This window comes from Lampetra planeri, chromosome 65 (genome assembly GCF_965212315.1).
Source record: "Lampetra planeri chromosome 65, kcLamPlan1.2.h2, whole genome shotgun sequence".
Taxonomy (NCBI): Eukaryota; Metazoa; Chordata; class Hyperoartia; order Petromyzontiformes; family Petromyzontidae; genus Lampetra; species Lampetra planeri.
The window spans coordinates 188,160-204,413 of NC_136171.1; the positions used below are offsets into that span (position 1 = coordinate 188,160).

The 16,254-nt window shown below is 54.5% G+C and overlaps 1 non-coding gene across 1 annotated transcript; it reads left to right on the forward strand.

Annotated features, from left to right (window-relative positions):
- The first annotated feature begins 13,150 nt into the window (after positions 1–13,150).
- Positions 13,151–13,223, forward strand: TRNAR-CCU (transfer RNA arginine (anticodon CCU)). Its single transcript has one exon. It is a non-coding gene; the product is annotated as a tRNA-Arg (tRNA).
- Positions 13,224–16,254: the final 3,031 nt, after the last annotated feature.

Genomic DNA, 16,254 nt, shown 5'->3' on the forward strand with positions numbered 1-16,254 from the left:
CGAGTTGGGGGTCCCCATCAATGTGGCGGACGAGATGGATATCTGCTCCCTGGCGATCGCCACGAGCATTCACGCGTACGAGGTCCTCAAACGCAAGCTGGGGGTCGCCTGCAAATGGGCGGGGAACGCGGCACTGGCCGCCACGATCGCCGAACCTCAGCCAGCTGCGGATCAGGAGCAGGCCTTCGCTGCATCGCGTCCGGGGGAGTGGAGAACGGGAGGTCGTTCGCCCACGCGTTCACCCCGCAAGCTGGAGCAACCGAAACCTACGACGTCCGTCGTCTGCTACAACTGCGGCCTTCGGGGTCACGTCGCAGCCGGGTGCCGGGCCCCGCGTCAGCGCGCCACAGGACCACGTCGGGACGACGACCAGGGCCACAAGTCATCCCAACAAAACCCGGCAAGTCGCGGCACCTCACACGTTCGGTCCACAAACACGGCACATTCGGGTCGCCGCTTGGCGGTGGGGGGTTCGCGGCTGGGTGCCGGGGGTTCATTTCGGCGAGGGGGGTCCGTACGCGGCCCGCAAGCAGTCGAGTGGTCCGAATTGGCCCACAGGATCGTGGCTGCGTCGGCCGGGTCGTCCGTGGTAACGGGGTTCATTGACGGGGTTGAGGTCCGGGTGCTTGTTGACACGGGTGCGTCGGCCACCATCATCTCGGACCTTATTTATAACATTCTTCCCGTCCAAAGTAGACCCCTTCTGCCAGTAGACGTGCCATTTTATGCGGCGAATGGGGGATCCCTGGGGATCATCGGCCAGATTCGGGCGACTATTTGCATTGGTGACATCAAATTGGCGGGCCCTATTTTTGTATCATCATCGCTGGCCGTTCCCTGTTTGCTAGGTACGGACTTTTTGTCCAAAATGCCCATCAAAATTCTTATAGATCAGGCCTGCATAGAGCTTCCGTCAGGTCGGCGGGTTGCGTTCTTGACGGGCCCTACAAAAATGCGCACGGTTTGTGCGACGGTGCAGGCGCTGGCAACTCACACTGTACGGGTGCCCCCGGGATCGCAAATGTTAGTACCCCTTCGGTTCAGGAAGCCACTCGAGGTGGGTGCGGAGGCACAGGGGGTGCTGTTGGGGCCGTCTAACAGGGCCAGAAGGGGCCTCGACTTAGCGGTTGCTCAAACCATGGTGAGAGGGGACAGTGAGCCGTTCGTAATGGTCCTGAATACGGGGTCGCGGCCGGCCGTAATTGCGCAGGGAACGGTGCTGGCTCACGCCGCGCCGCTACCCGTTGAGGAACGGCTCGTGGCTCAAGCAGATTTCACTGTCAAGTCGCATCCTCCAAGTGATGAGGGGACTGAGTGGTTGGACTCGTTGTGTGCCGGTTCTGCTAACTTGTCCGAGGTGCAATTGGGAGCATTGAGGGGTTTGCTACTCGAGTTTGCTGATGTGTTCAGCAAACATAAGTACGATATCGGCTGCACTGACCTGTTGCGCCACCACATAGCTACAGGGGACGCGGCCCCTATTCGTCAGAATCCCTTCCGGCTCAGCCCAGCCGAGAAGGAACATGTGCAATCGGCGGTTAATGATATGTTGGCGGCCGATATCATTTCGCCCTCTTCTAGTCCGTGGGGTGCTCCTATTGTTCTAGTAAAGAAACAGGACGGGTCCTTGCGGTTTTGTGTCGATTTCCGCCGCTTAAACAAAATCTCGATGGCGGATGCGTATCCGCTCCCCAGGATGGATGAGTCGCTGGATGCCTTGGCGGGAGCACAGTTTTTTTCCACACTCGATCTGCTTTCTGGATTTTGGCAATTGCCACTCGATAACGAGTCTAAACCTAAAACTGCTTTTCGGACACCTGGTGGCCTATTTGAATTCAACCGTTTGCCCATGGGCTTACATTCCGCTCCCGCCACGTTCCAGAGACTCATGGAATTGGTTTTGTCGGGCCTCCAATGGGATACCTGTTTGATTTATCTCGACGATATCATCGTCTTTAGTCGGACTTTCGAGGAGCACCTCCAGCGACTGAGAGCGGTGTTCCTCAGGATGCGTTCCGCTAAGCTTAAATTTAAACCGGCTAAATGTTTTCTGCTTCGGGAATCGGTCAGGTATTTGGGCCATATCGTGAGTCGTTCAGGGATCTCGACGGACCCTGCTAAGACGCATTGCGTCAGCTCATGGCCAACGCCAACCTCGGTCACGGAGGTTCGCAGTTTCATTGGTTTCGCCTCCTATTACCGTCGTTTTGTCAAGCAATTTGCCACCATAGCCAGGCCCCTGCACGCTTTGACGGCTAAGGGTGTGAGGTTTCACTGGGGGGCGGAAGAGGAGGCTGCGTTCTGCTCCCTTCGTGACGCCTTGGTGAAGGCTCCCCCCTTGTGTTACCCCGATTTCACACAACCGTTTTTGCTTGACACAGACGCCAGCAACACGGGTATCGGGGGGGTGCTCTCACAGGTGGTCGGGGGGGTTGAACGGGTGGTCGCCTACGGTAGTAGGGTTCTTTCCCCCGCCGAACAACGCTATTGCGTAACTCGTCGTGAATTGTTAGCGATTGTGTTTTTTACACAGCAATTCAGGCCGTATCTTTACGGCCGTCATTTTACGGTCCGTACGGACCATGCGGCTCTACAATACGCTATGCGCGTGGCACAGCCATCGGGCCAATTGTCCCGATGGTTGGAAGTCCTTCAGGACTACCAATTCACGACGATTTACCGCAAGGGATTGCGACACTCAAATGCGGACGCCTTGTCGCGGTTGCCTCCGTGCACGGACTGCACATGTTTGTTGGGATCGGCGCGGTGCAAACCCCCGGTCGCCGGCACCCCGGGAGTTGCGCTCGCCGCCTCTGACACCCCGGGAGAGGACGCCCCCACGGGGAGGGATTCGCTGTTGTCGTTGCCCCTCGTTGAGTGGGGCCGTCTCCAGATGTCCGACAGCTCCCTACTTACGCTACGTCGGAAAGTTGGCGCTCCCGAGCTAGGGGAGGCGCGGGTCGGTTCCTGGGTGTGCAGACAGGGCCTTTTGATGAAGTGGGACAACATGTCCCGGCGTCACGTGCTCGTTGTGCCTGTTGCTATGCGGGGTAGGGTTGTTCTGGCAGCTCATGAACGGCTCATGCATCTGGGTTTTCACAAAACGCTCGCCCTAATCCAGCGAAACTATTATTGGCCGAGGATGGGTAACGACGTGGCGAATATTCTTAAGGGATGCGTAGGGTGCGCCAAAAGGAAACCGCCTCCATTGGCAGCTAATCCACCGCTGCAATCCATTCAGGTTTCGCGTATAAACGAATTGGTAGCGTTGGACATCTTGGGGCCCTTTCCGGCTACACCAAGGGGAAATAGGTTCCTGCTGGTTGGCGTGGAATACTTCACCCGATGGCCTATGGCATGGCCGCTCGCCAACCAGTCGGCTGCGGCGGTGGCGGACGCCTTTGTCCAGGGTTATGTTTTGGACAAGGGCGCCCCCGAACGCTTGCTGACGGATCAAGGAAAGAATTTTTCGAGCGTTTTGTTGCGCGAGGTGTGCGACCTGTTGGGTACAAAGAAAGTGCGTACTTCCCCCTACCACCCGCAGACTGACGGGATGGTTGAGCGTCTGAACAGGACGATTACGTCTATGTTGTGCCAACAGGTCTGCGACGATCAGGTTGATTGGGACTTACAGGTGCCGGGGGTACTCGCGGCCTATCGAATGGCCCCTCATGCGGCGACGGGGTTTTCCCCATTTTTTCTTATGTATGGGCGGGAGGCCGATCCGGCCATGGACGTCCAACTGGGGATTTCCCAGCCACGTGCAAAATCTAAATTGGCAGACCACATCAAATTTAATATCGCCAAATTGACTGAAGCGCGGGAGGCGGCGAGGTTGAATTTGCGGTCGCGGCAAATTGCGAACGAGAGATTGCATGAGCGGAGGGTGCATACGCATGATTGGAGACCGGGCGATAAGGCCTGGCTGCATTGTCCACATGCACCGTTGGCTACGTCCCCCAAGTTGTTGAGACCTTGGAGGGGACCGGTGGAAATTGTGCGGGTTGCACGACCCCAGAGTATACAGATTAAATGGGGGAAACGCCGTTGGTATGTGCACCCCTCCCGACTGAAGCCCTATGCGGCACCGTGTGACCCCGTTCTGTGCCGTGACGACCGGGCGTGTGATGTGACCGTCGACTCGGGGAGGGAGGTGTCGCAGGCTGATCCTCACGTGTCTCCACCTGACCCACCCCCAGGTGCCTCGGGCTTGACGGCTGCTGACCGTCGGGAGCCTGAACCCCGGGGCACGCACGGGTCCTCGATGCCTGGCCGATGTCTTCCTGAACCGCCGGCACCACCGGACGTTCAACCGCGTCTGGTGCCGTACGACGGACCGGCAAGGCGGACTCGGGCTAGGGCTCAACAATTTTCATGAAGACGTTTTTTTCTCTACACCGAGCTCGCCCGGTGTTCCCCTCTGCCGGGGTATTGTCCCGTTGTAGGGACGCTCGGAAAGAAGGGGACACCGCACGAGTCGAAAGAAAAAAAAAAAAAAAAAAAAAAAAAAAAAATTTTGTCCATTTATTTTCCTTTCTGCATACACATTGCTATTGTCACTCGCCGGTTTGTATATATTGTTCTATTGTCGCGGTGGCATTGGTTGATGGTTGCGGATGGTAGTGTTCGCGTCGTGTTGTGTTGTTACGTTAGTTGTTGTTCTTGTTGTTGTGTTGTGTTACGGGGCACACAGGGCGGTTTGTATATTTTTATAGCAGCCGGGTCGGCTGCGAGCTATGTGGTAGGGGGTGATGTAGTGGTGGTATTGACGTGCGCCGACTGTGACAGTGATGGATCACGGGGCGGCGCGGGGTGCGGGGTTGGGCACGCGTTGTGGGCGTGGTGTGGACGCGCGCGCCGGGAGTGACAGATGACGGGGCGGCGCGGCGTGGGTGGTGAGGCACGATGAGATGTGGGAAAAGAGGATCGTAGCCAGCGCCCAGCGATTGGTCGAATAAGTGGGTGCTCGCAGCGACGTCCGCAGGTGGGGTATAAAGGGGGACGCGCGAGAGCACTCGGGGAGAGTTACCCAGTTGAAGACCCGAAGACGGAGCTGAAGACCTAGTGCCCCGAGACCCCTAGTCCCGCCGTCCTTGTGGGGACCGGGGCCCTGTGTGGCTCGGAGGCGAGGCTGTGGGACCCGGGGTCCGACGCCCCCGTGGGTCGGGCTGGGGACCCACAGTCGAGACGGATACCCCGGGCAGGGAGTGTCCCGAGTAGCTCAGTGGCGTTAGTCGCCGAGTAGCTAAGTGGATGTTGGTCATCCGAGTAGCTCAGTGGCGTTAGTCGCCGAGTAGCTAAGTGGGTGTTTGTCACCCGAGATACTAAGTGGATGTTGGTCATCCGAGTAGCTCAGTGGGCGTTAGTCGCCAAGTAGCTAAGTGGGTGTTTGTCACCCGAGATACTAAGTGGGTGGTTGTCACCCGAGATACTAAGTGGGTGTTTGTCACCCGAGATACAAAGTAGGTGTTAGTCACCTGTGAACGAGTTTGATAAAATAAAGAGTGTGTTACCCGTGAAGTCGTCTCCCGCCGAGTTACTACATTACACTTGCGTGCTTGCTTACTTGCTTAGGACCGTGCAAATCTTTCGCTCGTTTTTTAACCCACTTCCCGTAATCCAGTCGAGCTGACATTTTCCACACAGACTCGTTGTGACAGACAATTAATGTTCGTGAAAAAAAATTCCCAAAATTTTACACTTTTTAGGCAAAAAAAAAATATTTTACATATATTCAAATAAAACTCATTCATCGCTTTGGCTGAACGTCACAGTATAAGAGCCCAGAGCGTAACCCCTTCACAGGCCGTGGCGGAGTAGCGCAGTTGGTAGCGCCCTCGCTTCCCATGCCAAAGGTCGCGGGATCGATCCCCGCGTCCTCCACTGGCGAATATATTTTTAAATCCTTTATATTAAGTTCGCTGCCACGCATATAAAGGATTTATAGTGAAAAACTTTGTTTTTACGGGTTATACTTATTAAATCCTTTATATTAAGTTCGCTTGCTTGCTTGCATGCTTGCTTGCTTGTGTAGTGGTGGTGTTGACGTGCGCCGACTGTGACAGTGATGGATCACGGGGCGGCGCGGGGTGCGGGGTTGGGCACGCGTTGTGGGCGGGGTGTGGACGCGCGCGCCGGGAGTGACAGATGACGGGGCGGCGCGGCGTGGGTGGTGAGGCACGCTGAGATGTGGGAAAACAGGATCGTAGCCAGCGCCCAGTGATTGGTCGAATAGGATGGGTGCTCGCAGCGACGTCCGCAGGTGGGGTATAAAGGGGGCACTCGGGGAGAGTTACCCAGTTGAAGACCAGAAGACGGAGCTGAAGACCTAGTGCCCCGAGACCCCTAGTCCCGCCGTCCTTGTAGGGACCGGGGCCCTGTGTGGCTCGGAGGCGAGACTGTGGGACCCGGGGTCCGACGCCCACGTGGGTCGGGCTGGGGACCCACAGTCAAGACGGACACCCCGGGCAGGGAGTGTCCCGAGTAGCTCAGTGGGCGTTAGTCGCCAGGGTAGCTAAGTGGGTGTTGGTCACCCGAGTAGCTCAGGGGCATTAGTCGCCGAGTAGCTAAGTGGGTGTTGGTCACCCGAGTAGCTCAGTGGGCGTTAGTCGCCGAGTAGCTAAGTGGGTGTTGGTCACCCGAGTAGCTCAGTGGGCGTTAGTCGCCAGGGTAGCTAAGTGGGTGTTTGTCAACCGAGATACTAAGTGGGTGTTTGTCACCCGAGATACTAAGTGGGTGTTTGTCACCCGAGTAGCTCAGTGGGCGTTAGTCGCCAGAATAGCTCAGTGGGCGTTAGTCGCCAGGGTAGCTAAGAGGGCGTTAGTCGCCAGGGTAGCTAAGAGGGTGTTAGTCACCCGAGTAGCTGAGTGGGCGTTAGTCGCCAGAATAGCTCAGTGGGCGTTAGTCGCCAGGGTAGCTAAGAGGGCGTTAGTCGCCAGGGTAGCTAAGAGGGTGTTAGTCACCCGAGTAGCTGAGTGGGCGTTAGTCGCCAGAATAGCTCAGTGGGCGTTAGTCGCCAGGGTAGCTAAGAGGGCGTTAGTCGCCAGGGTAGCTAAGAGGGTGTTAGTCACCGAGTAGCTAAGTGGGTGTTAGTCACCCGAGTAACCAAGTGGGTGTTAGTCACCGAGTAGCTAAGTGGGTGTTAGTCACCCGAGTAGCTGAGTGGGTGTTAGTCACCCGGGTAACCAAGTGGGTGTTAGTCACCCGAGTAACCAAGTGGGTGTTAGTCACCCGAGATACTAAGTGGGTGTTAGTCACCTGTGAACGAGTTTGGTAAAATAAAGAGTGTGTTACCCGTGAAGTCGTCTCCCGCCGAGTTACTACATTACAACTGGCGTCAGAAGTAAACCTGTCTTCAAGAAGAATGGACACGAGGAAGACTACCCGTACCCACGAGCGAGGTCGGGACGACGACGGCGTACCGGGGACACCAACCTCGGGAGGAGAGGACGAGGAGTTGCCGCCGATGCAGCACTTCGCGGTGATGGCCGACGCTCCGCTCGCCTCCGACACCAGCCTCCAAGACGCACACTCCCGGTTGGCGGAGTTGCTACTCGCCGCCGCCGCTGTCTTGGCGGACATCTCTGTTCCGGCGAGCGAAAAAAACGGCTGCGGGGTTGCTGGAGAAAGCGACGTTGGAAGGATCCCGCCAAAAGTCTGGAAGTTGCCGCCGTTTTTGAGGGGCCGCCATCGATTGGCGGGAAGCACGGACACCACGTGGCCGGAGACCTCCGCTCAGCGCAGCCCACGTCATCAGCGCGCGCCGGAGCCCTCCATTTTGCGCCTGACGACCGAGCCGACATTTTACACAACTACAGCGGAGCGCGGGAAAATCTCTCCGACGTCGACGACGATCGGGTCCTCCAGCAAAGATTGCCCGCGCTGTCGGCGTTCAAGGCGGATGGGGGCGACTGGGGAGCCTTCCAACGAAGGTTCCTCGCTCATCAGGAAATGTCGGGGTGGTCCGACACCACTGCCCTGCGTGCGTTGCCAGCGATGCTCGACGACGACGCGCTTGCAGCCTTCACATCTGCTGCAAGGTCGTCCCGCTCTACGCTCCAGGCCGCACTACACCTGATGGCGAAGGTGTTCGGACCGCCCTCCACCTGTCGCCACCAGTTCTACGATCGGCGGAAGGTGGCTGGAGAAACGACGCTCGCCTATCGCACGGCACTGCTCGCCTTGGCGGACGCAGCTTTTCTCCGCATGGACAAGGAGGGGAAGGACGCCATGGTGACGGAGCAGCTGCTGGCGTTGGCCCACGAGTTGGGGGTCCCCATCAATGTGGCGGACGAAATGGATATCTGCTCCCTGGCGATCGCCACGAGCATTCACGCGTACGAGGTCCTCAAACGCAAGCCGGGGGTCGTCTGCAAATTGGCGGGGAACGCGGCACTGGCCGCCACGATCGCCGAACCTCAGCCAGCTGCGGATCAGGAGCAGGCCTTCGCTGCATCGCGTCCGGGGGAGTGGAGAACGGGAGGTCGTTCGCCCACACGTTCATCCCGCAAGCTGGAGCAACCGAAACCTACGACGTCCCTCGTCGTCTGCTACAACTGCGGCCTTCGGGGTCACGTCGCAGCCGGGTGCCGGGCCCCGCGTCAGCGCGCCACAGGACCACGTCGGGACGACGACCAGGCCCACAAGTCATCCCAACAAAACCCGGCAAGTCGCGGCACCTCACACGCTCGGTCCACAAACACGGCACATTCGGGTCGCCGCTTGGCGGTGGGGGGTTCGCGGCTGGGTGCCGGGGGTTCATTTCGGCGAGGGGGGTCCGTACACGGCCCGCAAGCAGTCGAATGGTCCGAATTGGCCCACAGGATAGTGGCTGCGTCGGCCGGGTCGTCCGTGGTAACGGGGTTTATTGACGGGGTTGAGGTCCGGGTGCTTGTGGAGACGGGTGCGTCGGCCACTATCATTTCGGACCTTATTTATAACATTCTTCCCGTCCAAAGTAGACCCCTTCTGCCAGTGGACGTGCCATTTTATGCGGCGAATGGGGGATCCCTGGGGATCATCGGCCAGATTCGGGCGACTATTTGCATTGGTGACATCAAATTGGCGGGCCCTATTTTTGTATCATCATCGCTGGCCGTTCCCTGTTTGCTAGGTACGGACTTTTTGTCCAAAATGCCCATCAAAATTCTCATAGATCAGGCCTGCATTGAGCTTCCGTCAGGTCGGCGGGTTGCGTTCTTGACGAGCCCTACCAAAATACGCACGGTTTGTGCGACGGTGCAGGCGCTGGCAACTCAGACTGTACGTGTGCCCCCGGGATCGCAAATGTTGGTACCCCTTCGGTTGAGGAAACCACTCGAGGTGGGTGCGGAGGCACAGGGGGTGCTGTTGGGGCCGTCTAACAGGGCCAGAAGGGGCCTCGACTTAGCGGTTGCTCAAACCATGGTGAGAGGGGACAGTGAGCCGTTCGAAATGGTCCTGAATACGGGGTCGCGGCCGGCCGTAATTGCGCAGGGAACGGTGCTGGCTCACGCCGCGCCGCTACCCGTTGAGGAACGGCTCGTGGCTCAAGCAGATTTCACTGTCGAGTCGCATCCTCCAAGTGACGAGGGGACAGAGTGGTTGGACTCGTTGTGTGCCGGTTCTGCTAACTTGTCCAAAGTGCAATTGGGAGTCGACGCTCCCACGGGGAGGGATTCGCTGTTGTCGTTGCCCCTCATTGAGTGGGGCCGTCTCCAAATGTCCGACAGCTCCCTACTTACGCTACGTCGAAAAGTTGGCGCTCCCGAGGTAGGGGATGCGCGGGTCGGTTCCTGGGTGTGCAGACAGGGCCTTTTGATGAAGTGGGACAACATGTCCCGGCGTCACGTGCTCGTTGTGCCTGTTGCTATGCGGGGTAGGGTCGTTCTGGCAGCTCATGAACGGCTCATGCATCTGGGTTTTCACAAAACGCTCGCCCTAATCCAGCGAGACTATTATTGGCCGGGGATGGGTAACGACGTGGCGAACATTCTTAAGGGATGCGTAGGGTGCGCCAAAAGAAAACCGCCACCATTGGCAGCTAATCCACCGCTGAAATCCATTCAAGTTTCGCGCACAAACGAATTGGTTGCGTTGGACATCTTGGGGCCCTTTCCTGCTACACCGAGGGGAAATAGGTTCCTGCTGGTTGGCGTAGAATACTTCACCCGATGGCCCATGGCATGGCCACTCGCCAACCAGTCGGCTGCAGCGGTGGCGGACGCCTTCGTCCAGGGTTATGTTTTGGACAAGGGCGCCCCCGAACGCTTGCTGACGGATCAAGGAAAGAATTTTTCGAGCGTTTTGTTGCGCGAGGTGTGCGACCTGTTGGGTACAAAGAAAGTGCGTACTTCCCCCTACCACCCGCAGACTGACGGGATGGTTGAGCGTCTGAACAGGACGATTACGTCTATGCTGTGCCAACAGGTCTGCGACGATCAGGTTGATTGGGACTTACAGGTGCCGGGGGTACTCGCGGCCTATCGAATGGCCCCTCATGCGGCGACGGGGTTTTCCCCATTTTTTCTTATGTATGGGCGGGAGGCCGATCCGGCCATGGACGTTCAACTGGGGATTTCCCAGCCACGTGCAAAATCAAAATTGGCAGACCACATCAAATTTAATATCGCCAAATTGACTGAAGCGCGGGAGGCGGCGAGGTTGAATTCGCGGTCTCGGCAAATCGCGAACGAGGGATTGCATGGGCGGAGGGTGCATACGCATGATTGGAAACCAGGCGATAAGGCCTGGCTGCATTGTCCACATGCACCGTTGGCTACGTCCCCCAAATTGTTGAGACCTTGGAGGGGACCGGTGGAAATTGTGCGGGTTGCACGACCCCAGAGTATACAGATTAAATGGGAAAAACGCCGTTGGTACGTGCACCCCTCCCGACTGAAGCCCTATGCGGCACCGTGTGACCCCGTTCTGTGCCGTAACGACCGGGCGTGTGATGTGACCGTCGACTTGGGGAGGGAGGTGTCGCAGGCTGCTCCTCACGTGTCTCCACCTGACCCACCCCCAGGTGCCTCGGGCTTGACGGCTGCTGACCGTCGGGAACCTGAACCCCGCGGCACGCACGGGTCCTCGATGCCTGGCCAATGTCTTCCTGAACTGCCGGCACCACCGGACGTTCAACCGCGTCTGGTGCCGTACGACGGACCGGCAAGGCGGACTCGGGCTAGGGCACAACAATTTTCATGAAGACATTTTTTTTCGACACCGAGCTCGCCCGGTGTTCCCCTCTGCCGGGGTAATGTCCCGTTGTAGGGACGCTCGGAAAGAATGGGACGCTGCACGAGTCGAGAGAGAAAAAAAAAAAAAATTTCCATTTATTTTTCTTTCTGCATACACATTGCTATTGTCACTCGCCGGATTGTATATATTGTTCTGTTGTCGCGGTGGCATTGGTTGATGGTTGCGGATGGTAGTGTTCGCGTTGTGTTGTGTTGTTACATTAGTTGTTGTTCTTGTTGTTGTGTTGTGTTACGGGGCACACAGGGGGGTTTGTATATTTTTATAGCAGCCGGGTCGGCTGCGAGCTATGTGGTAGGGGGTGATGTAGTGGTGGTGTTGACGTGCGCCGACTGTGACAGTGATGGATCACGGGGCGGCGCGGGGTGCGGGGTTGGGCACGCGTTGTGGGCGTGGTGTGGACGCGCGCGCCGGGAGTGACAGATGACGGGGCGGCGCGGCATGGGTGGTGAGGTACGCTGAGATGTGGGAAAACAGGATCGTAGCCAGCGCCCAGTGATTGGTCGAATAGGATGGGTGCTCGCAGCGACGTCCGCAGGTGGGGTATAAAGGGGGACGCGCGAGAGCACTCGGGGAGAGTTACCCAGTTGAAGACCAGAAGACGGAGCTGAAGACCTAGTGCCCCGAGACCCCTAGTCCCGCCGTCCTTGTAGGGACCGGGGCCCTGTGTGGCTCGGAGGCGAGACTGTGGGACCCGGGGTCCGACGCCCACGTGGGTCGGGCTGGGGACCCACAGTCAAGACGGACACCCCGGGCAGGGAGTGTCCCGAGTAGCTCAGTGGGCGTTAGTCGCCAGGGTAGCTAAGTGGGTGTTGGTCACCCGAGTAGCTCAGGGGCGTTAGTCGCCGAGTAGCTAAGTGGGTGTTGGTCACCCGAGTAGCTCAGTGGGCGTTAGTCGCCGAGTAGCTAAGTGGGTGTTGGTCACCCGAGTAGCTCAGTGGGCGTTAGTCGCCAGGGTAGCTAAGTGGGTGTTTGTCAACCGAGATACTAAGTGGGTGTTTGTCACCCGAGATACTAAGTGGGTGTTTGTCACCCGAGTAGCTCAGTGGGCGTTAGTCGCCAGAATAGCTCAGTGGGCGTTAGTCGCCAGGGTAGCTAAGAGGGCGTTAGTCGCCAGGGTAGCTAAGAGGGTGTTAGTCACCCGAGTAGCTGAGTGGGCGTTAGTCGCCAGAATAGCTCAGTGGGCGTTAGTCGCCAGGGTAGCTAAGAGGGCGTTAGTCGCCAGGGTAGCTAAGAGGGTGTTAGTCACCCGAGTAGCTCAGTGGGCGTTAGTCGCCAGAATAGCTCAGTGGGCGTTAGTCGCCAGGGTAGCTAAGAGGGCGTTAGTCGCCAGGGTAGCTAAGAGGGTGTTAGTCACCGAGTAGCTAAGTGGGTGTTAGTCACCCGAGTAACCAAGTGGGTGTTAGTCACCGAGTAGCTAAGTGGGTGTTAGTCACCCGAGTAGCTGAGTGGGTGTTAGTCACCCGGGTAACCAAGTGGGTGTTAGTCACCCGAGTAACCAAGTGGGTGTTAGTCACCCGAGATACTAAGTGGGTGTTAGTCCACCTGTGAACGAGTTTGGTAAAATAAAGAGTGTGTTACCCGTGAAGTCGTCTCCTGCCGAGTTACTACATTACACATGCTTGTGTTGATGATAGACGCTTGTGTTGATGATAGACGCTTGTGTTGAGCCCGATACGTCGTGATTTATTTTATTTTATACCTACGTGAATTTACCGAAAGAACCAAAGAGTATGGATTCCTGAAGTCACGAAAGCTTCAAATCAAGAGAGTTTTAAACAGTGTACTTTGGTGACAATTATCAACATTGATTAAGCAGAGAATAAAAGGGGAAAATACATATTCATTTCTATTATTATTGCGAGTTTATTAAATAAGTCTGTATATAAGCCAGGTTTTCATCATGCTACATGTAGTCCCAGTGGCCTAATGGATAAGGCACTGGCCTCCTAAGCCAGGGATTGTGTGTTCGAGTCCCACCTGGGGTAGCTGAGAAAAAGTTGATCATTTTGTAGACGTCAAGTTTATGAATCTGACGATGAGAAGCGAAGGTGGTACTGTGCCGATCGAAGAGAGTTTGAAATCAGTGTACTTTGGTGACAGGAATCAACATTGATAAAGCAGAGGGGACGAAAGGGGGAAATACATATCCATTTTTTAATCCTTTATATTAAGTTCACTTGCTTGCTTACGACCGTGCAAATCTTTCGGTCGTTTTTAAATCCTTTAAATTAAGTTCACTTGCTTGCGCGCTTACGACCGTGCAAATTTTTCGGTCGTTTTTTAACCCACTTCCCGTGATCCAATCGAGCTGACATTTTGCACACAGACTCGTTGTGCGTGACAATGTTACACTTTTTAGGAAAAAATAAGTATATTTAATTACCAATTGCTTAATGGTGGCAGGCAATCATCTGACCCATAGGTGGCAGCCATCTCAAGCCAGAGGACGAGAAGACTTCTAGCCGCCACGCATATAAAGGATTTATAGTGAAAAACTTTGTTTTTACGGGTTAATTTTTATGCTATCGGCATACCCCATTTTCATTGATTTTACCCGAAATTAACTCTGTCACTTATGATTGCAAGTTGTTGCGAGTTCAGTGACTGCTTTAGTGTTAAAATATGGTGCTGTATTTTTAGGATAGTGTGTTCTTCTCAGCTACCCCAGGTAGGACTCGAACACACAATCCCTGGCTTAGGAGGCCAGTGCCTTATCCATTAGGCCACTGGGACTACATGTAGCATGATGAAAACCTGGCTTATATACAGACTTATTTAATAAACTCGCAATAATAATAGAAATGAATATGTATTTTCCCCTTTTATTCTCTGCTTTATCAATGTTGATAATTGTCACCAAAGTACACTGTTTAAAACTCTCTTGATTTAAAGCTTTCGTGACTTCAGGAATCCATACTCTTTGGTTCTTTCGGTAAATTCACGTAGGTATAAAATAAAATGAATCACGACGTTTCGGGCTCAACACAAGCGTCTATCATCAACACAAGCATGCATCATCATCATCTGATGATGGACACTATACTGACGTAACTTTACCGAAAGAACCAAAGAGTATAATTGAACACTGTTTTAAAACTCTTGTCTATAGGCACAGCGCCATTTTGGCTTTTCATTATCAGATTCGTTAACTTGATATTTTGATTTTACAAAATGAACAGCTGTTTCTCAGCAACCCCAGGTGGGACTCGAACCCACAATCCCTGGCTTAAGAGGCCAGTGCCTTATCCAATAGGCCACTGTGGCTACATGTAGCATGATGAAAACCTGGCTTATGTACAGACTTCTTAAATAAACTCACAATAAAAAAAAAATGTTTTCCCCCTTTGGTCCCGTCTGTTTTATTCATGTTGAAAATTTGTTTTTTTCCTAAAAAGTGGAAATTTTGGAAAAAAAATTTCACGAAAATTAATTGTCACGCACAACGAGTCTGTGTGCAAAATGTCAGCTCGTTTGGATCACGGGAAGTGGGTTAAAAAACGACCGAAAGATTTGCACGGTCGTAAGCACGCAAGCAAGCAAGCAAGCACGCAAGCAAGCAAGCACGCAAGCAAGCAAGCAAGCACGCAAGCAAGCAAGCAAGCACGCAAGCAAGCAAGCGAACTTAATATAAAGGATTTAACAAGTAAACCCGTAAAAACTTAAGTTTTTCACTCTAAATCCTTTATATGCGTGGCGGCTAGAGTCCTCTCGTCCTCTGGCTTGAGATGGCTGCAATCCATGGGTCAGATGATTGTCTGCCAGTATTAAGCAATTGGTAATTAAATATTTAATTTGTGTTCCCTAAACAGTGTAAAAATTTGGAAAACATTTTTCACGAAAATTAATTGTCACACACAACGAGTCTGTGTGGAAAATGTCAGCTCGATTGGATCACAGGAAGTGGGTTAAAAAACGAGCGAAAGATTTGCACGGTCCTAAGCAAGCAAGCGAACTTAATATAAAGGATTTAAAATATATTCGCCTGTGGAGGACGCGGGGATCGATCCCGCGACCTTTGGCATGGGAAGCAAGGGCGCTACCAACTGCGCTACTCCGCCACGGCCTGTGGAGGGGTTACGCTCTGGCCTCCTATACTGTGACGTTCAGCCAAAGCCATGAATGAGTTCTATTTGAATAAATGTAAAATAAAAAATTTTTGCCTAAAGAGTGTAAAATTTTTGAATTTTTTTTTCACGAACATTAATTGTCTGTCACAACGAGTCTGTGTGGAAAATGTCAGCTCGATTGGATCACGGGAAGTGGGTTAAAAAACGACCGAAAGATTTGCACGGTCGTAAGCAAGCAAGCAAGCACGCAAGCAAGCAAGCACGCAAGCAAGCAAGCGAACTTAATATAAAGGATTTAAAAATGGCGAATATCCCGTGGACGCGTGCGGAACCATGCGGTATGCCGCTAAGATGCCCGGTATGTGCAAGTCCCAATCGGTCTGCTTTTCACTCACCGTGTGACAAAGCATAGCCGAAAGGGTGCGGTTAAATCGTTCCACCATGCCATCCGTTTGCGGATGGTAAGGGGAAGTGCGGATTTTCTTTGTGCCCAGCGCATCGCAAACATCCTTGAGCAATTTGGAGGAGAAGTTACGTCCCTGATCCGTGAGCAGCCTCTCGGGTGCTCCTTTATCCATGACATAACCATTCAAGAAAGCATCGGTGATGGACGCGGCCGTTTGGTCAGGCAGAGGCCAGGCCATAGGCCATCGAGAAAATATTCTACCCCGACCAGAAGGTGTTTGTTGCCCCTAGCCGATGGAGGGAACTGGCCAAGGATGTCCAGAGCAACAAATTCGTTTATACGGGATACCTCAATGGAACGTAATGGCGGCACATAATGTTTCCTAGGCGGTTTCCTCTTCGCACAATCATGGCATGACCGGACAAAGTCGTTAACGTCTGCCGTCATGCCGGGCCAAAATAAATCTTTCTGCATTGCGGCCAAAGTCTTCTGCACGCCGAGGTGCATTAATTTGTCAGTGTGCAGAGCGCGCAGCAGGTCATG